The sequence below is a fragment of the Erinaceus europaeus genome, chromosome 3 (assembly GCF_950295315.1).
Source record: "Erinaceus europaeus chromosome 3, mEriEur2.1, whole genome shotgun sequence".
Classification (NCBI taxonomy): Eukaryota; Metazoa; Chordata; class Mammalia; order Eulipotyphla; family Erinaceidae; genus Erinaceus; species Erinaceus europaeus.
This window is the reverse complement of record NC_080164.1, coordinates 180867593-180888480: the sequence shown is the minus strand read 5'-3', so window position 1 is coordinate 180888480 and position 20888 is coordinate 180867593.

Sequence of the window (20888 nt, the reverse complement as noted above, 5' to 3'; positions counted from 1 at the left end):
CACTTGGTCATGATGAACAATCTTTTTGATGTGTTGCTGTATCAGGTTGGCCACGATCTTGTTTAATATTTTGGCATCTATGTTTATCAGAGATATTGGTCTGTAGTTTTCCTTTTTTGTTCTCTCCCTATCAGCTTTTGGTATTAGGGTGATGTTGGCTTCATAAAAGGTGGAAGGGAGTATTCCTGTTTCTTCAATCTTATGGAATAGCTTAAGAACTATGGGTATTAACTGTTTCCTGAAAGTTTTGTAGAATTCGTTTGTGAAGCCATCTGGTCCAGGACTTTTGTTGTTGGGGAGATTCTTAATAATGGTTTCAATTTCTTTGTCTGTGATTGGTGCATTTAGATTTTGTAGTTCTTCTTGGTTCAGTTTTGGAAGTGCATAGGTTTCTAGGAATTGCTCCATTTCTTCCAGATTCTCTAGCTTGGTGGCATATAGTTCTTTATAGAAGTTTCGCAGAATTCTCTGGATTTCCCTGGTGTCAGTTGTGATATCTCCTGCATCGTTTACAATTCTATTAATTTGAGTCTTCTCTCTTTTTTGTTTGGTGAGTCTGGCTAGGGGTTTGTCAGTTTTGTTTAATCTTTCAAAGAACCAACATTTGGCTTCAAGATCTTTTGTATGGTTCTTTTATTTTCGATGTTATTTATTTCTGCTCTAACTTTCGTGATTTCTGTCCTTCTGGTTGCTTTAGGGTTCCTTTGTTCCTCTTCCTCTAAGTCCTTGAGGTGTGTAGTAAGGTCGTTCATTTGGGCTTCTTCTTGGTGTTTAATATGTGATTGTATGGCTATAAGTTTCCCTCTCAGTACTGCTTTCGCTGTGTCCCAAATATTTTGATAGGTTGTGTCTTCATTTTCATTAGTTTCCAGGAACATTTGAATTTCCTGTTTGAGTGAGTCTCTGACCCAGTGGTTCTTAAGGAGCATGTTGTTTAGTTTCCAAATTCTGTCTTTTAATAATTATCCGTTTGTTGTTAAAAGTTAGTTTTACTCCACTGTGGTCTGAGAAGATACTTGGGATGATTTCAGTGCTCTTGAATTTATTGATGCTGTCTTTGTGGCCTAACATGTGGTCTATCCTTGAGTATGTGTTGTGTGGATTTGAAAAGAAGGTGTATTCCAGTTTTTTGGGGTGGAGGAGTCTGAAATGTCCAAGAGGTCTAGTCTGTCAATCTCTTCATTCAATTCTCTTGTATCTCTATTGGTTCTCTGCTTTGTTGATCTGTCTAAGTGTGAGAGTGGGGTATTGAAGTCTCCCACTATTATTGTATTACTATTGATGTATTTTTGAAATTCTTTCAGTAGATGCTTAATGTATTTAGATGGTCCCTCGTTGGGTGGATAGATGTTAATAATTGTTAAGTCTTCTTGGCTGATTGATCCTCTAATCATTATGTAATGTCCTTGCCTATCTTTTATTACTTTATTTAATTTAAAATCTATCATGTCTGAGATGAGAATGGCTGTTCCTGCCCTTTTTTGTGGACCGTTAGCCTGTATGATAGTTTTCCATCCTTTCACTTTAAGTCTGTGTTTATCTTGTTGTGACAGATGGGATTCTTGCAAGCAGCATATGGTTGGGTTATGTTTTCTGATCCATCCCCCCACCCTGTGCCTTTTGATGGGTGAGTTTAAGCCATTGACATTTATTGATATTATGGATTTAATGTATTGTAGTGCCATTGTTCTAAAAAACAATTTGTTTACTCTGATATATTGCAAGTATTATAGTGATGTTCTTGTTTATAAGAGGTATTTTAGTACCTCTTTCAGGACCGGCTTGGTGATAGTTACCTCCTTTAACTGTTGTTTGTCTAAGAATGTTTTGATCCCTCCATCTAGCTTGAATGAAAGTCTAGCAGGATATATTATCCTTGGTTGAAACCCTTTTTCATTCAGGGCTCGATAGATATCTTGCCACTCCCTTCTGGCTTTTAGAGTTTGAGTTGAGAAATCTGCAGATAGTCTTATGGGTTTTCCGCTGTATGTGACTTTTTGTTTCTCTCTTGCAGCCTTTAGAATCCATTCTTTATCCTTACTACTTCTCATTGTGACTATGATGTGTCTTGGTGTCTTCAGGTCTGGGTTGATTCTGTTTGGTACTCTCTGGGCCTCTTGAATCTTGATTTCCTTTCTGTTATTCAGGTCTGGGAAGTTTTCTTGTATTATTTCCTCTAGAGTGTTTGCTTCCCCTTCCTCTCTTTCTTCCTCTGGCAGGCCAATTATACGAATGTTACTTCTTTTGAGATCATCCCATATGTCTCTGTTGTTGTTTTCAGTGTCTCTAAATCTCTTTTTAAGCTTTTTCACCTCTTTCTTAGTTTTCTCTAACTCATCCTCTGTCTGACTAATTCTGTTTTCTGCTTCTGTTAGTCTGCTTTCCCTTGCCTCAGCTTCTTTCTTCATTACAGCTATTTCAGCTTTCAGTTCTCTAATTGTCTCAAGATAATCAGTATTTTCCTTGGGGGTATCAACTGTTGTTTCCCTAATACTGCCATTCCTTTCCTCCAATGTTGTTTTCATTTCTGTGATTAATAAGTTTATTATTGCTTGCATACTTTTCTTATCTAATGGTTACTTCTGACTGATTTGTGGTTTCTTCTGGGCTCTTGTCTTCATTCATTGGGGTAGCAGTTTTATTTGTTTTTAATCTACCCATTTTTTTATTTATGTGTTTCTCTATTTTTTTTATGCTCTGTTATTCCTCAGTTGTTGTGTTTTGAGCACAAGTAACACTGTACTAAATACCTTTATGACAATTGCACTCACCAACCTCCGGAATTACAGTAGCAACTGAAGTAAGTATTGAAGGAGTTTAATCGTTTCCAGTTAGCCAAACAATTTCTCCAGTCCGTGATAAAATAGTAACCAAATCCCAGTGAAGAAAGAGAAAAGAAAGAGAGGATAGCAAGAATAGACAGTTATGCAAATCTACTATCCAGTGTATATTCTAGGGGTAACAAGAGTGTAAAGGGAACTAGAGCAGAGATACACACATAGAGAGTCCACTCTGGGTCAGATTTCTTCCCCAAAGTAATTCACAAATTCAGAAAGGCAAAGAAGAAAGAAGTGTATGACAAGATGAAAAAAAAAAAAAGAGATAAGAGAGAGAAAAGGGAGAAGATAAGAAGAAGAGTTGTAATTAAAGAGCAGTGCGAGGAACTTCCCAAATGTGTATGTATCAGTGAATTAAAAAAAAAAAAAAAAAAACCCTGCTTGGTGGTATGGGGTATCCTGCTAGTAGCTGGTCCCAGGCACTGCTTATGGGGGGGGGGGGGGGCGGCAGGAAGGATGTATGCTTGAAAATTAAAAGGAAGAAAAAAGAATTTTTTTCCCCTACTCTAATCTTAACCCAAATTAAGTTATAGACACCTTCTTGGTGTCACCGCTATGGCCCCTTATTGGCTGGCCTGCTAACAGCAGAAAATCCTATTGTTTACACGAGATGTGTTGGAGCTCAAAGGCTAGCTGCTTCTCAGTCCGCCATATTCCGGGAAACCCCGCCCTCCAGACTTTTTTAAAGGATTTCTCAAAAATGAAAACTAGCTCCAAGTCCTTTGATCCAATGAGAGCTATACTCAAGAAGTCTTTGGATCCGCCCTCAGGGTCGCTATGGACCCTGGAGACTCCCGAGAGAAAGCCCCCGAGCTAAAGTGCTCTCTCAGGGTCCTCTGCCCTCCACGCTCTGCAACTGGCGGAGGAGCTGCCTTCCTGGGCTGGCAGAGGACAATGCCCGGCGCACTCGCCTTGCCTGGCGCCACCTGGGAATTCTGGAGCCCCGCTAGTCCGTGTCACCTTTACTCTAATTCTTAACCCAAATTAAATTGTAATCACTTCTTTGGTGTCCCCCCTTATTGACTGTCCTGCTAAAGGCAGAAAATCCTACCGTTGACGACGATGCCATCAGAGCACTCGCTGTTACCGACTTCTCAGTCCGCCATCTTCCTCCCCCCTACGAGGGTCACCTTTAATAAGGTGTGTGAATCTAGCTCCAAACAATGGCCTTTGGGAAGTGATGCGTACATTTAAAGGGTGAAGATTATCCTAATATCTGAAGATTCAGGCAGTCAGACAGTGACTGGCTTCTTTACCAGAAAGTATGTAAGTTAAGCTTTTGATTCTAGGAGCAAATGGGAGTAAAGAGAGCTTCTGGTCCAGGAAATGTTTGCCAAGTATACAAGATGTCCAGAACACTGAAAACTCCAGATATGGGAGATACCAATGGTGGAGGTTAAACTAATAAAATGAAACCAAGACCCAGAACCAAAGAACAAGGAATGAGTGTTGTTTTGATTATGGGTCAATTATATATATATATATATTTTTTTTTAACATTTATCAAGTATTTATTAAAGAACACACAGCACTTTGGTACCATTTTTAGAAAAATCTCAAAGCTTATAAAATTAAACATAAGCATGTGGTACTTAACACTGTACCAACTTAGCAACAGTAAATAGATAATCATATGAGCCTTAAGTCTAGAGGGATTGAGGAAAAGCATCCAGTGGCGTGAATAAAAGAGCCCTAATCACAAACAAGACAGTGTAATTGGAATTTAAAATCATAACAATTTCTTTGTATCAGATCACATTAAGGTAAGGGACACAGGAGGTCAGGCAGTAGCGCAATGGTTTAGTGTGAGCCTCCAGCTCCCCACCTGCAGGAGAGTTGCTTCACAAGCTGTGAAGCAGGTCTGCAGGTGTCTTTTTCTCCCCTTCTCTTTCTTCTCCTCCTCTCTCCATTTCTCTCTGTCCTATGTACCAACGACAACATCAGCAACAATAATAACTACAACAACAATAAAACAACAAGGGCAACAAAAGGGAAAATTTAAAAAAATAATAAAGGTAAGGAACATAAAATCCCTATTTTTGAACAAATAGGTGTTCTAAGTCAACTTCTCCAGGAAACATATTCAGATACAGGAATTGCTATTCAAGAGGTTTTTAGTAGAAAGGGCACTCTCTGGACTCAGAACATTGAATGTAATAAGACTTGTAGTATCAATAAAAAGATAATTCATTTTTGCCTCAAAGATGAACAACGAACGATCTTGGTTAATTCTAGAGCACACCAAGACTTTAGAAGCTGTCGTTGTCTTTTAGCTTTTCCATCTTGAGACAAAGAAATTCATTTGTTTTAATTTTTCTGATTATATTTTGACTATGTATAGACTTCTGGGAGATGCATGACCCAGGGGCATATATGTGTGTTCTTAGACTGAAGATAATTCTTGGAAATTAAATCACCTGTCAGTGATAAACATTAACCTGCTTAGTAGTTGATAAAATGAGTGACTATGCATTAGTTGATAAAATGAGTGACTATGCATTGTAAAAGAGTTTTAAACAGTGGGTTTCTGATATCTCGGGAAGCATCATAGGTACTCGGTAAGTCTACCTGTTCTATAATGATACTTCCTATATCCTTATCCTGCTACATGGCCTCACATCCCAACAAATCCATATTAATGGAAATAGACCTATCTCATATACAAAGATAAATTGATTGAGATACTGCTTGCTAAAGTCTGCACTATTATTGACTGATAAACACAATGATCTCATTATTCCCATCAAGGCACTGTGACATACAGTGGCAAGTAGAAGACTTGGAGAGTTATTATGAAAAAGAAAATGGAGGGGGTCAGGTGGTAGCGCAGCGTGTTAAGCGCACATGGTGCAAAGCGCAAGGGACTGCTTAAAGAACCCGGTTTGAGCCCCTGGCTCTCTACCTGCAGGAGGTCCCTTTGCAAGCAGTGAAGCAGCTCTGCTGCTGTCTTTCTTTCTCTCCTCCTCTCTGTCTTCCCCTCCTCTCTCCATTTTTCTCTGTCCTATCCAACAAAAACAACAGCTATGACAACAATAACAACTACAACAAGTTCAATAGCAAGGGCAACAAAATGGGAAAAAATAGCCTCCAGGAGCAATGGATTCATAGTGCAGGCACAGAGCCCCAGCAATAACCCTGGAGGGAAAAAAAAAAGAAAGAAAAGAAAATGACATTGCTACCATTACTTTTTCCATTGTTTAAGAGATTCTCCCCTTTGTTTCATTGATTCTTACAGCAGCCCTGGGAGCAAAAATGGCCAAATAACATGCTAAATTAGTCCAAACTGAATCCTAACTCCATTTTCAAATAAGGAAACAGCTTATGTGGATTTTTGTCTGTCTATATTGTTTACTAGTGACTAAATATTGTTTACAGGGTATTTATATTTCATAGGTATAGTTTTATACACATATATGTATATACACAGCTCACCATATACCCATGTAGATTTTTTTAAGGAAGCTTTTTATCTGAAAACCACAAAAATTTCCAGAAAATATAAAAGATTAATTATTCCTTTTGAGGGAGTTTATTTCCTTCATTCACTATTGAATATCTTGCAGATGAATGGGACCATCTATAATTGTCCTTCATCTTTTGTGGGCTTCTCCAGGAATTGCCTTCCCTGCAGAGTAGCAATGGTATGGACTGCCCCATTCTTTGAAGGAAGGCTGGGTCATCCTATTTATTCTGCCACACGAGGAAGACTGGTCCTAAAATGAGTGCAGCCTAGGACGTTACCAGCTGTGATCAAGGACTGTGAGCTCAGACTGAGAGAAACTCAAATATTATATAGGCTCTTGTGCTAAATATGAAGATATTTGGGCCCTGGGTCAGACCAGTGGGGTATAAAGTTCATTATATTTATATACTTTTTTTCAAGTTTTGGAACTACTCTTTGCCCTAACTCAACTTTCTAGTTCTATTCTCATCTCTGACACCTGCCAGTCCCTGTTTGGGCACCATTATGTGGGGCTAGCTTCACGGACGACCAGGGACTCATGGCTGAGTGGTACGCAGTTCAGTCTTTATTCATGTGGAATGCAACACAATCTTAGCTATGTCTAATCACAATCCTGTCCTTATATATCCTGAGGCGGAAGAGTCAGGTCCGAAGAGAGGATGTACGTAGGATAGGGGATAGGGAGAAGGAAAAAGCTTGCAAAACAGTGAGGATTAAACCAATGCCCTAGAGGCAGGGTGGTGCTTAGTTAACAGTGGTTATGTAAATAGAATACAGTGTTAAGCAAAAAATTCCCTTTTAGTTGCCCATTTTTTATTGTTGTCATTATTGATGTCCTCATTGTTGGATAGGACAGAGAAAAATGGAGAGAGCAGGGGAAGACAGAGAGGGGGAGAGAAAGATAAAAGACACCTGCACACCTGCTTCACCCCCTGTGAAGTGACTCCCCTGCAGGTGGGGAGCTGGGGACTAGAACCAGGATCCTTACACTGGGCATTGCATGGACTCTCGCCTTCTACATCCCAAAAATAAATTTAGTCCATATTTCCAGCAGGAGGGAAATGTTAATGGAAAATGACCACAGGCTTTGTGGGTTTAAGTGATCTGTGGACATTAACATCAGTTTGGACTGCTCCTTCCATGTACTTTGTCTTGAAATTATGCATTTTGAGACAGAAAGTAGAGAGGGACAGAGAGATCCAGGGGAGATGGAGGGAGATACAGAGAGAGAGAGAGAGAGAGAGAGAGAGAAGTTAGACCACTGTTTAGGTATAGTATAATGTGGAGTCAGAGATCCAACCTGCTATGTCTGAGACCTCAAGCATGCAAGTTGGTGTTCCAACAGACTGCTAGACAAAGCTTAAGAAACAAGAACAGAAAGAGAAAACACAAAGTAAAAACTTGGACTGAGTTTGGTGTATTGCACCAAATCAAAGGACTCTAGACTAGGAGACAGGCAGAGGTGGTCAGGTGGGTCTGGGAAAAGGAGGTGGAATATATTTGAGATCCTGGAGCATTATAGAGAAAAAAAAGGCCTAAGTAGGGGCTGAGAATGTTTTATACACCTATCATAGTGAGTTGAGCAATTGAATCCATGTGTCAAAAACTACTATAAACCTCTAGCCCCCACCCCTGCACCACAGTAAAATGAAGGGGAAAAAAAAAAAAAAAGCACAATTAACACCTTGGCTTCCAGCTGTATAACTGTCAAGGAATCTTCATTGTACAAATGCTAATCCTCAACAAAGGGTAAATACTGGAAGCTTTGTTGTTTTTATTATTTTTTTTCTCCCCTACCAGTTTCAATGTACTAGCTTTACAATTACTTGTCCCTGCTTTCCCAGCTTCCATGCTTTTGAGCTCAGCACTTTACATTCTTGGGTTAAATTATATTATTTTGGCAGATTACTGAGCATTCAGAGAAAAACTGAAGCAAAGCATGAACTCTGCCTTCCCACATGCCTCCCGGTGTGGTAGCAAATGGAAGCTTTTTGATGTGTTTTCTGTAGGCCATGCTACATCACAAAGCCACCATCCTTGAATTGAGTTGGAATTCCTCAGACTAAACTGTGCAAGCTTCTGTTCTGAGAGCCTCATATTATTTGTGGGAAAGAAAAAAAAAAAGCTCTCTCACCTTTATGATCTTCTTCATTTCTGCCTAATCGTCTAAGACAAGAATAGCATGCTGTGCCTAAGGGGGAGATTTTTCTATTACTATTGAAAAGATAAATGGTAGCAAGCAAAATGAACCAGACTCATTAAAACCTTAAAAAAAAAAAAGGCAAATTGGTCTTCAGAAATGATATAATAGAGCTGACATTTTTTAATACTTTCCCATTCAATTGTGGCATTTTATATCAAGGTTTTCATAATGTACAATACAAACACTTACAGATGTTTGGAATAATGTATGAGGCTTAATATTTTTAACTATGTCTCCCCTGGAATCTATTTTCTTCAAAGAGAATCGGCTCTTTTTAAAACTAATGCAGACTAAATCTGAACAGACCGATTTGGTTTAAAGAAATATACCTGTCAGCCTCTTATTTGTCTGTTAACTGTGTTTTCAATCCGTATAATAATGGTCCTAATGTCACTAGATAAACTGTGAAAAGGACCAATTTCTCAGAATGGTGAGAGGCAGACAGTTCATTTGATGCTTTCAATATCCAATGAGATCCTAGATGACAGAACTGAAGGGAAGATTGATTTTCCTAAACCAAAATACAGTCTGTAATAATGCCCCAATTTTCTTGCTAGTGGCTTATATGCAGAAGTGATTTCTAAACATATTTTTATTAGCTGCAATGAACATTCTCAAGATTCCACATCTTCAGCATCAACTTGATGGGCTGCTAATATACTCATTGAGGTGGGGATTTTATGAGCCACAAAGCATGGCAGTTATGAATCATCACATAAAACTGGTACACTTGAGGTATGCATTTGATAAAGAGGCTGAGCTTCATGTCACACCAAACTGGGCAAGAAAAAATAAATCTATATTTACGTGTCTAAGCTCATAAAGGATAAATGCAAGCTGTCGAGTCAAAACATGACCTTATATAAACTGAGAGTGGCCTAGATAATGAATGTGTAAGGACACTGATCTTGCTTTCTGGGAACTGACCCCAAAATAAGATGTGCTCTAAAGCTGTTAGGATTTTATTCTAGTCTTTATAATACTCGAAGAGATCTTGAGAATTAAATTATCTATGTAGATCTACCTAGTTTAGATCTATCATGTTTTTCCTGTCCACCTACACGTATCTCTACATCTCCTTATATATTCATCCACCCACTGTTCATCTAACTAGTCAGAGTAAATATGTTTCAGCATGTAGAATATAAAACAAAGTTCTCAGTTTTAAAATTGAATAGAATTTGAGACCCTTAAAGTGAAATGTAAGGATAAGTCAGTCCTAATATATTGGGTTAATGCATTTAGAATAACAAATTCAAAATACTATTATCTCCTGATGTTCCTCACTGGTCTTCAAAAACAAACTAGCCTAAAGAAAGGACACTCCATAAACATTCACACAGAGCAGTCTTCAGATCTCAGTTCCAATATTGGTTACCATCCATTGATTCTTCTTGTAAAGTAGAGAAGTTTTGCCACTGTTATTTACATAAACTTTTTGTTCCCTCATGTCTCATGTGACCAAGGAAAGGAGCTGTCTCTTAAGCAAAGTATAGTAACTGTATGGTTGAAGAGATAGGGAATTCAGAAAAATTTATTATAAATCCTTCAATTGGGATACTTTTGTTGAGTTTTCAATTTCTGTGTTCTCTATTTTATTACTGAGAAAGAGAAAACAGAGCACTGTCCCACCATCTCTGTATGCAGTGCTTAAGATCGAGCTTATGGAGTCATATAAAGAGCATATGATCTCTGACTCCAGTGGCATCTAGTGAGAGGGAGCTCATTAGTTCAACTGATAGCCCCTCTCAACTTGCAGTAGAGCTTGAAATTCAAGCTCTACTTCTGTCAATCCCATCCACTTGCCACAAGGCTCCCTCTATAGATTCCACTAAAAGGAGAAGAAGGAGGAGGAGGAGGAGGAGGAGGAGGAGGAGGAGGAGGAGGAGGAGGAGGAGGAGGAAGAGGAGGAGGGTCAGATTTCTCTGTTAGGATGTTCCTGAGTATCTGCACAGCTATTTAAACTATTCTTCTGCTCCAGATTCGATACTGACAGTTCTCTCAACTCTTCCTCACCCCACAAACTAATGATTTATGTTTTTTATTTTCTCCACATTTGAAATAAATCAACTTTGATATCATATGACTTTGACCATATAGCAAACATTCCATTGTTAAACACACATGTTTGTCTGTAGAATGTAAAATCCATAACCAATATCTACTAACCCTCCACTGAACAGTTCAGACAATGATGCTCAGAGGGTAATTATTACAGAACGAGCTTAAATAGCTCTAGATAATAATAGTATGAGTAAAATGATGATTAACCTAACATCATTTACTGAGCACTAAATCTGAGGCTGTACTGAGCAGGTCAATAGAGTTAACTCATTTAACTTGAACTATAAGTGTATTGTCTCCTCAAGTTTATGAATGAAGAGTCTAGGATTTAGAAAGGTTAAGTGTCTTTCCAAAAACAACAACAACAACAAAAACACAGTTGTGTGTGATAGAGCTGAAACCAGAACATAAGTTCATAAGTTTGATTGACTCTCAATAGCTACTTAATGTATTACCTCATTACATTTATGCTCAAACATACTATGACTTTCTGAACTACTTTAATCCTTGTAAAGTCATATCATTGGGGGGGGGGGGGCTTGAGTTTTATTCTGTTGGGTAGTATTCTATTTCTGTGTCTCCAAGTTAGCTGTACGAGCAGCACAGATTCCACACAGCTCACCTGGACTGTGAGACAGAGCAGAGCCAATCTCTCCAATTCTGTACTGATAGACACAACACAAACTGGGATTTATGAAACTAAGGGATTCAAATCTTATGTTTAGGTATGCTCTTAGGAAAGATACTTGAAAATCCCTGAGCATTAATGGTTGTGATTGTAGTCTGAGAGGTTCTAGTTTTATAGAGAGGGGTGTTTCATACTAAATTTGTAAATGAAAAAAAAACAACTGATTTTTGACAAAATGTTATAAATAGCAATATGTTGGGGTCCCTATTATTCATAATACCTGTTGTGTATGGATATGTGGACTCATTTCTCTAATTATTAAGAAGCTATATGTTAAAATCTGTCATTTCAGAAATTGGTTACTTTCTCTTTTGTTTCTGTCTTTAGCCTCTTGTGATGCTTGGTCAACATCAGGGTAAACACAGATAGGTGGTCCAAAGACCCTGCACACAAAGGAAGGCTTACATTTTTAATTTTTTTTTAATTTTCTTTATTTGATAGAGACAGAATTTGAGAGGGGAAAGGGAGATAGGGAGGAAGACAGACACCTGCAGCCTTTCTTAACCCCTCCTGAAACTTTCCCCCTGTAGGTAGGGACCAGAAGCTTGAACCTGGGTCCTTGCACATTGTAACATGCACAATTCAACCAGGTGTACGACTACCTAGCCCTGGAAGCCTTATCTGATACTGTTAAATGATGCCTACATCCTTGGAGTAAGGTGAGGAGCTGTAAAGTAAACATAGACTCTGAGGTAGTCATTAGACTTGGAGATAACAGGTCTGGTATATGGAGATCTACATACTGGGAGAGAGATTATTCAAATACATACTCCCTTAAAATGTTTATTCTGGACATCGCTGTCTATGCATATACTCAAATAGAAAAGGAATGAAGCCTGCATGAACAAGTCACTTCACAGGCAGTAAAGCAAGTCGGCAGGTGATTTAATCTCCCCCTCTGTCTTCCCCTCCTCTCTCCATTTCTCTCTGTCCTATCCAACAATGACATCAACACCAATAATAGCTAGAAAAATAAATAAAATAAAGATAATAATAAATAAAAACATAAAAAAAGAAACTCTAGGTCCTGGCAGAAATAATCAGATTAATAACCTTATGTCTGTATCCACTTTCCTAGTACCTGTTTTAAGCATGGCATTTAATACTATGCTCCTTACCCTGTTTGTTTGTCTAATTAAAATACATTAAGGAATCCAGAACTTCACTCCCTCTTGCCATTCTCATTTCCCTGAAGAGCCTGACAAGGTTCTTAAAATTCCACCTCATATTTCTGTCCCTTTCCACAGTCTCAACTTGACTTAGCTTGAATTCAGCCTCTCACCAGCAAGTCCTGTGTTGTCTGAGTTGCTACCCTGTAGTCAACTTATTGAGTTAACTTCAATATAAGTCATCACAATGAAGTCAAGGCTCATAACTATTTTACAGGAAGAGATAAGGTTATATTGACAGAACAAAATAAATGAGTACATAATAAAGATGTATAACCTAGAGCAGGAAAAGTTGAAGAGATAACAGAAGGCATTCTGGAACCTATGAGAAAAAAAACAACAGAGATGCTTCCATTGTGATTTTTTTAAAGCAATGGTAAAATCCAACCAAATAGATTAACAGAGAAAAATGCATTTTTTAACTCCAAATCTCAGGGTCACTAGAACTTGGAGCAAGGGCTGCTTTGCAAAGAGTTAGAGATAAAAAAAAAAAAATAGGCTAAACACACACTGGTATTTCCTTATCCCCATCCTTTCACTGCCCTTATTAAAGACAACCCACACTGGAGTACCAGTTCTGTCTTTTATTTAGCTCCCACCTAGTAACTGACCTTTTTTTTAAGTTATGATAGGTTATTTGAAAATGCTGGAGGGAATCTAGGTCGTTGAAGTGAGTTTGTGGCCTGTTTAGACTTTTTTGTTTTTTTAATACATTGACAGAGAAATCTTGTGGTAATAAAATGGGTCTGCTAATACGGTATTTAACTTTTAAAAACAGGTCATTTGAAATAAAGTACAAATAAACAATAAAGAATTCATGATACTATCTAACAATTTAACTCATTTAAACTAATCATACAGCATATAATTCTTGGGTATTTATTTTCTCTTTACTTTTTTCTTCTCTGTTTAGAAATTCAGATAAGCATGCTGCTAAGATGTAAGTGCATAAATTTTATTCAAGGTAAATAAAAGTATATCTCAGTACCATGGTTTTCATTTCTTTCAATGAAGGAAAGGAAAGAAATAAAAATTCTAGGTGAAAGGAGATCCTAGGGATCTGATTTTGTGAACTAGTATAGTATATAAAACTATGAATGCTGGGAGTCAGGCAGTAGTGCAGCGGGTTAAGTGCACTTGGAGTGAAGCCTGGGGACGGACACAAGGATCCTTGTTTGAGCCCCTGGCTTCCTGCCTGCAGGGGAGTCACTTTACAGGCAGTGAAGACAGAGAGGGGGAGAGAAAGATAGGTGCTTCATAAGTAGTGTAGCAGTCTTCAGGTGTCTATCTTTCTCTCCCCCTCTCTACCTTCTCATCTCTCCATATCTCTCTGACCTATCCAGCAATGAGAACATCATTAACAACAACAGTAATAACTACAACAATAAAAAAGGGGCAACAAAAGAGAAAAATAAATAAATATTAAAAAATATGAATGCTGTTGGCTAATAGGGTATAGTGTGTGGAATAACACTCTCATCCCCTCCCCACTCCACTCCCAAAATGTTCAATTTCTGACCTCTTAGAGCTGGGAATGTAATAGTTCATGGCTAAAGGGAGTTTGTTTATGTTTTTATAGTAAGAATCTTTTTAATTGTTTTATAATCTTTATTTTTTTACTGGATAGAGACAACCATAAGACTAGATGGAAGGTAGACTGTTGTATGCTTCACATTGGTTTGGTCTCGCTCTCACCCCACCAGGAGAATTGGTTTGACCCTTGCTAGTTTTGCACATCTCTTTCTCCCTGCCCCCTATGCTACTTAGTTCCAGAGTTCCAGCAGTAGCCGCGGAGGGAGAAAGATGGAAAAGCACATGGTGTGGTGATTTGCCCGCTCGTGAAAAAAGATTAAACTGCATTATCAGCTCAGCCGTGTGCCCTCGAGTCTCTGTCTCTGTCTACCTCTGTGAAGCTAGCCTGGCCTGCTGGAGCCCCGAACTTAACAACATATGGCGCCTACAATGTGGGACCAGACCTGCGCAACTCCCAGATAAGTGAAGACTTTGCCTACCTATGCACTATGGCCTTCTCTGCTGCTTGTGAAGAGATCTCCAAAGGCCTCTGCCCTTTCTTCACGAGACTGTTTCGCTGTTTCTGGAACATTTATCTCTTGACCACTCTGTGGTTTCTGTTCAATGCCAGCCCGCAGGAGCCAGCTTTCCGCCGCGTGGTGCGGGGCACTGGGCATGGGCTCCCTCCACGCTGCTCGGCCGACATGGCGGGCAGTGCCGCGGCAGCCTATCCTGTCCGCCACTTCAAGGCACCTTGGTCCGTGCCTTCTGCATGGCTGCCCTGCCCGCCCTCCTGCTATGAAGTCTGGGCAGATCCCGGACCACCCAGAGACCACAGGCTCCCTGCCGAAACTGGGCCCTCTGGCAGAGATCCCAAACTTGGGTCTGAAGGCAGACGAGCTAGAACACACAGAGATTCGTCCAGAGATCACAACCTACAATTCTTAGAAGTGGAGCTGCGTGGGAGGCCACCTCTGGATGGTGACCCCCCACAGCAACTAAGACAGTATAGATCTGAATTTGTGTTTAAAATGACATGTCTTCGTAACAAAGGTTTCTCTCCTTGTGTATTAAAGACCATGTTTACGTGTGTGTTTAAAGTTTGGTAAACATTAACTTTAAGGTTAAAAATATAGCTTTAAGGCTATATTCTTACCAGACTAAGCTAAATGAAAAAGGTTTTCAACATAATTCTCATAAAGATAAAATTAACTTACATTTATAGTCTGAGGTAAAAATTAGTTAAAAATCAATATATTTTAACTGAGTTGGTCTAAAAAAAAAACCTGCGCACACCTAGAGTGTGTCTCCATCTTGAGTGGGTGTAAGAAAAGGTTAAAAAGATGATGTTGATACGTAAAACTCTCAAATTCCTTCTCAATTAGAAACGTTAGATTGTGCTATGGTTATGCTGATGATTCTCATGCCTGAGACTTTTTTTCCCATGATTCTTCTGTTTACCCTTCCACATTCTATTGTTTCAACTTTAAACAACCTTAAAATCATACTAAAAAAGACTTCCAATTGTAATAGAGTTACCAATTGTGATAAACTTCTAACCTGCTACAAGTTTTGTTTCATAGTAAGTAAATTACAGCTGTCAAGTTCTCTACAGAAAAGCAGAATTCCAGCAGATGACCTTCCTCATACAATGTTCCACCCCGTGGCATTCTTCGGTGAACATCTGCTTTGGACTGGCACTTCTATCGGACTCACGGGGACACCTCTTGGACACTTTGCAGCTTCCCTTTATGCAGCTGGGTTTCTCAAAGACTGGCTGCAGCCAGCTGCCTTGAGACTCTAGGCCTTACCCCTCCCCCCATGCTAAAAAATGCCCGTCAAAGCAAGTAACGCCCCCCAGAGGCAAAAAAGGTCCCCCTCAGGCCTTCCCTTGGCAGCACACTGGTTCTTGTTGATTGCTTACATGTTCCTCCATGTTTGTGCCAGTTTCTTTTTTGAAAATGCCTGTACGATATAGGTTTCTGTTCACCCTATACTGCTGATACTATGGTCATTTAGTTAAAAAGAAAAGGAGGAATTGTTGTATGTTTCACATTGGTTTGGTCTCGCTCTCCCCCCGCCAGGAGAATTGGTTTGGCCCTTGCTAGTTTTGCACCTCTCTTTCTCCCCACCCCCATGCTACGTAGTTCCAGAGTTCCAGCAGCAGCCGCAGAGAGAGAAAGATGGAGAAGCACATGGTGTGGTGATTTGCCCACTGCGTTACCACCCGGCCCCCCAAAATAAGCCTTTTATGATGGTGTTTAAAAACTAAAGTGTACCCGAACTTAACAACAGTAGGGAGTCTGGCGGTAGCACAGTGGGTTAAGCACATGTGGCATGAAGTGCATGGACTGGCATAAGGATCTCAGTTCCAGTCCCCGGCTCCCCACCTGCAGGGAGTGGCTTCACAGGCAGTGAAACAGGTCTGCAGGTGTCTATCTTTCTCTCCCCTCTCTGTCTTCTCCTCCTCTCTCCACTTCTCTCTGTCCTACACAACAACGACAAAAATAATAATAACTACAACAATAAAACAAGGGCAACAAAAGGGGAAATAAATATTTTTTAAAAAGACTAGAGGGCAGGGAAAAGTAGAAAGAGACAGAAGCAGAGAGACACCTGTAGCACTGCTTCACCACTCCTGATGCTGTCCCCCTGCAGGTGGGAACAGGTCCCTTATATTAAGAATCTTGAGGTGAAGGCTTGTCTTGGTGAGAGAACAACAGGAGGTGACATACCTGGTTGGGTGCACATGTTACAATGCACAGGACCCAGGTTCAAGATCCTCATCCTCTACCTTCTTCCCTCTATTTCTGGTTGTCTTTATCAAATAAATACTTAACTTAAAAAAAAAAAGAATGATCTTAGTGATATTGTGTTCATCAGAGAAACTTAAGAGAAAATGGGGGACAGGTGGTGGTGCATCTGATTAAGCATATACATTACTGTGTTCAGGGACTCCTGTTCAAGTCCCTGGTCCACACTTCTGCAGAATAGAAGCTCCATGAGTGGTAAAGCAGGGATGCAGATTTCTCTTTGCCTTTTTCCCTCTTTTTCTTTTTTGCCTTCAGGATTATTGCTAGGGCTTGATGCCTGCACCACAAATCCACTACTCCTGGAAGCTATTTTTTTTCATTCTGTTGCCTTTGTTGTTTCATTGCTGTTGTGATTATTATTACTGTTATTATTATTATTAGTCATTATTGTCAGACAGGACAGAGAGAAATCGAGAAAGGAGGGGAAGACAGTTAAGGGGAGAGAAAGACACCAGCAGACCTGCTTCACCGCTTATGAAGACAGTCCCTACAAGTGGGGAGCCTTAAGCAGGTCCTACATGCATTTAATCTGCTGCACTACCATGCAACCCTGCCTGTTCCTCTCTTTATCTCAAATTCCCTTCTCAATTTCTGTCTATCTCTATCCAAGAACAAGTAAATAATTATTTTAAAAAATTATCTGTATTTTCATTAAAAAAGAAGAAAAAAACACAACACCGAAAGAGAAGGAATTTGATAAAAGAAGTAGACATTGGGGGGGGGGGCAGATGGTGCCACATCTGGTTGTTAGAAAAAAAGGGACCCTTTATTTTAGTAATGATATCAAGAATTAGCCGGTATTCTAACAATACCTCATTATAATCTATATTCACTTACTTGAAAAAAATCTCATTAGGTTGAGTTGCCCTCTTTTGATCTGTATTAGTCTCCTGTATTTTTAACATATCATAGTAAAGTTAATGGTTTAAAACAGTGTACAAGGGCCTGGGATCAATCCTGTGGTCCCCATCAGCAGGTGTAAAGATTTGGGAGCGATGAAGCAGGGCTGCAGTGCCTCTCTGTCTCTCTCCCTCTCTCTCTCCCTCTCCCTTCTTTATTTCTGGCTGTCTCTATCCAGTAAGTAAATAAATATAATAATTAATAATTTTTTTTTAAAAAGTAGACATGTATGGTCCTAGAGGTGGCGTAATAGATAAAGCATTGGATTCTCCAGCTTCAGGTCCTGAGTTTGGTCCCCAGTGGCACATGTACCATAGTGATGTCTGGTTCTTGCTTACCAGAAGGTGAGCAAGACAAGTGAAGAGATACTCTTCTTTGGGTACAAATTCTCTGATAGGAATAGCAAAATAGAACTTTCAAAAAGAGGCAACTATGGTGATACACTGGCATTACATATCTAACAATGATTGCAGACATAGAAACACAAGGAAATGAATGTGTACTGTATTCAACCACAAACTTTACTAAAATATGTTATAAACACAGGAAATGAATACAGATGAAAAGAGGGCAAGTTGATATAATGAGATGTTTTCAAGTTAAGTGAATGTAGATCATAATGAGGTATTGTTAGAATGACTAATATCTCTTGAAATCATTACTAAAACTAAGGGTCTCTTTTTCTAACAATGACTCTTGAATATTTCATACCAGGATGTTGAAATGCATTTTAGCTTAACAAGCCACTATGTGAAGGGAGTTCCTCTTTTTTAAAGGTCATTGGAAACACAAACAGTTTACATTTATCATGATTTTTATTTTTCTTTTAAGGTACACTCCAAATGGATCAAGGACATGGATGTTAGACCAGAAACTATTAAATGCTTAGAGGAAAACATTGGTGTAACACTTTCCCACCTAAACCTCAAGGGCATCTTTGATGAAACAAACCCAGTTGCAAGGAAGACTATAGCAGAAACAAATCAATGGAACTACCTCACTTTGAAAAGCTTCTGCACAGTCAATGAAACTATCACACAAACAAAGAGACCCCTTACAGAATGGGAGAAGATCTTCGCATGCCATACATCCGTCAAGAGATTAAAAACCAAAATATACGGAGAGCTCAGCAAACTTAGCAACAAAAAAGCAAATGACCCTATTCTAAAATGGGCAGAGGATATGAACAAAATATTCACTACAGAGGAGATCCAAAAAGCTAACAAACATATGAAAAATTGCTCCAGGTCACTGATTGTAAGAGACATGCAAATAAAGACAACATTGTGATACCACCTCACCCTTGTGAGAATGGCATACATCAAAATGGACAGCAGCAACAAATGCTGGAGAGACTGATGTGGGGAGAGAGGAACCCTTCTACACTGCTGGTGGGAATGTAAATTGGTCCAATCTCTGTGGAGAGTAGTCTGGAGAACTCTCACAAGGCTAGGCATGGACCTTCCTTATGATATAATAATTCCTCTCCTGGGGATATACCCCAAGGACTCCATAACACCCAACCAAAAAGCTATGTGTACACCTATGTTCATAGCAGCACGATGTAATAGCTAAAACCTGGAAGCAACCCAGGTGCCTAAGAACAGATGAGTGGCTGAAAAAGCTGTGGTATATATACACAATGGAATACTACGCAGCTACTAAGAACAATGAACCCACCTTTTATGACTCATCTAGGTTGGAGCTAGAAGGAATTATGTTAAGTGAGTTAAGTCAGAAAGATAAAGATGAGCATGGGATGATCCCACACATAAACATAATTTGAGAAACTCAAAGCAGGATCTGACTAAATTTGTAATAGGACACCAAAGTAAAATCCTGGGTTGAGGGTGAGGGTGGATGTTCAGCTTCATGGGTTGGGGGGGGGGATGTGACAGGACACAGGCTTTTGGTGGTGGGAATGGTATTTATGTACACTCCTATTAATTTGTAGTCATATAAATCACTATGTAATATGAGAGGGGAAAAACTGATTGAATGTCTCAAACTTTTTAAAGCACGGACTGAGTCTTTTTAATGCATAGGCTGAGTCTTTGATATGTTGACTTTCTTAAAATCTTAGTCTAAGGAGAATAGAAGCAACCAGTGGTTTAGCTATATACAAATAATGTCAAAGGACATAAATTATGGTGATGGTGTATATGATACAGCAAATCATAACAAAGGGATTTTTCAAAGTTAACCCAATTGCCAAACAATGTGATTATATCAATAACTGTCTACTGTCTTCTTAAACCCTAAAACAGCAGGAATCTCCCACTTCTACTATAGAGCCTATATTTCCCCCAGTCCTGGAACCTCTGGGGTGAGGCTCACTTTCCTGCATGCTTCTCTCAAGTCATACCAAATGATATTGCATCCAACAATCCCATCCTAATCAATGCAACAAGTACCACCTCAGCATGCTTTACTTCAGACTGTGTCCAATGAAATCAGGCTCAACCTGACGCTGTTGACTGGCTATGAAGAAGGGCAAACACTAGAAGAAGAAGGCAAGGAATACCAACCCTTCACACTCATCACTCAGGTGAGACCTTTCCTTTCATGGTAATCTCTAAATACACTTTAGGAGGTTCACTTCTTAACAAAGTCCCAAAACCTAGATATAGACCAGGTCCCTTAAGATAGAGCGTATGTCCATAAATTAGGACAAAAAATATACCTGAAATCAAAAATACACAATAGTCTGTAGTGAGTCAGTATCAAGTTCATAATGAAACAGTGTCTACTTAGACTTGGATACCCTCCTCACCTACTTCCTAGTATAGTTCTCTCACTCACTCCAAAGCTAACCTTATCAAAGCAAGGACTGCAAAAGCTCAATAAGGGCAAGAGACCGGCATACTTTAACCATGACTCTTTAGTCACCATCAGGCCACAACATCAGCTAGGGCCCTATCAGGGAGTTCTGAGATTCCCAAATAGACATGAGGGGCCTAGACCTTGAATAAATCTCTTTCTCCATTTTTACTGGTCGTTTCTATCAGGAACAACACAATAGACCCCTTTGTGGGCTCTCATAGGACCTTGCTCTCAACCTGAATCAACAATAGTGGAGAATGTTCCATCCTCTGAAGGGAGGATGGACAACATACTCTATGCTACACTTAGAGGAAGATGGGTCAATATTGGGGCAGCATGGAATGTTCTTACTCATGACCACATAATGTGAGCACAGATCTAAAGAGATGCAGAGGTCACATAGGCTCCTAAGCTGA